This window comes from Trichechus manatus, unplaced genomic scaffold (genome assembly GCF_000243295.1).
Source record: "Trichechus manatus latirostris isolate Lorelei unplaced genomic scaffold, TriManLat1.0 scaffold00010, whole genome shotgun sequence".
Taxonomy (NCBI): domain Eukaryota; kingdom Metazoa; phylum Chordata; class Mammalia; order Sirenia; family Trichechidae; genus Trichechus; species Trichechus manatus.
In genome coordinates, this window is record NW_004443946.1 from 18,741,097 (window position 1) to 18,742,408 (window position 1,312).

The following is a 1,312-nucleotide window of genomic DNA, read 5'->3' on the forward strand; positions in this document are numbered from 1 at the left end:
CCTTTGCCCATTTTTTAATTGGGTTACTTGTCTTTTTTTTTGTTGAGGTTTTGCAGTCTCTTGTAGATTTTAGAGATTAGACACTGATCGGATTTGTTGTAGCCAAAATTTTTTTCCCAGTCTGTAGGTTGTCTTTTGACTCTTTTGGTGAAGTCTTTTGATGAGCATAAGTGTTTGATTTTTAGGATCTCTCATTTATCTGGTTTCTCTGCTGGTGCTTCCGCATTGTTACTTATGGTTCATACTGTGTTTATGCCATGTATTAGGGCTCCTAGTGTTGTCCCTATTTTTTCTACCATGATCTTTCTCATTTTCAATTTTATATTTAACTCTGTGATGCATTTTGAGTTAGTTTTTGTGCATGGTGTGAGGTATGGGTCTTGTTTCAGATTTTTGCAGATGGATATCCAGTTATGCCAGCAGCATTTGTTAAGAGACTGTCTTTTCCCCCAATTAATGGACTTTGGGCCTCTGTCAAATATCAGCTGCTCATAGGTGGATGATCTTTTGTCTGGATTCTCAATTCTGTTCCACTGGTCTATGTATCTGTTGTTGTACCAGTAGCAGGCTGTTTTGATTACTGTGGCAGAATAATAGGTTCTCAAATCAGGTAGTGTGAGGCCTCTCACTTTGTTCTTCTTCTTGAGTAATGCTTTACTTATTCGGGGCCTCTTCCCTTTCCATATGAAGTTGGTGATTTGTTTCTCCATCTCATTAAAAAATGCCGGTGGAATTTGGATTAGAATTGCATTGTATCTGTAGATCGCTTTGGGTAGAAGCGACATTTTCACAATGTTGAGTCTACCTATCCATAAGCAAGGTATGTTTTTCCACTTATGCCAGTCTCATTTAGTTTCTTGCAGTAGTGTCTTGTAGTTTTCATTGTATAGATCTTTTACATCTCTGGTTAGAGTTATTCTTAAGTATTTTATCTTCTTGGGGGGCTATTGTAAATGGAATTGATTTGGTGATTTCCTCTTCGAAGTTCTCTTTCTTGGTGTAAGGGAATCCAACAGATTTTTGTATGTTTATCTTGTATCCTGAAACTTTGCTGAAATCTTCTATTAGTTCCAGTAGTTTTCTTGTGGATTTGTTGGGATTTTCTGTGTATAAAATCATATCATCTGCAAATAGAGATCCTTTGACTTCTTCCCTCCCAATCTGGATGGTCTTTATTTCTTTTTCTAGCCTGATTGCTCTGACTAGGACCTGCAGCACAATGTTGAATAAGAGTGGTGATAAAGGGCATCCTTGTCTGGTTCCCGTTCTCAGGGGGAATGCTTTCAAAATCTCTCCATTTATTCTGATGTTG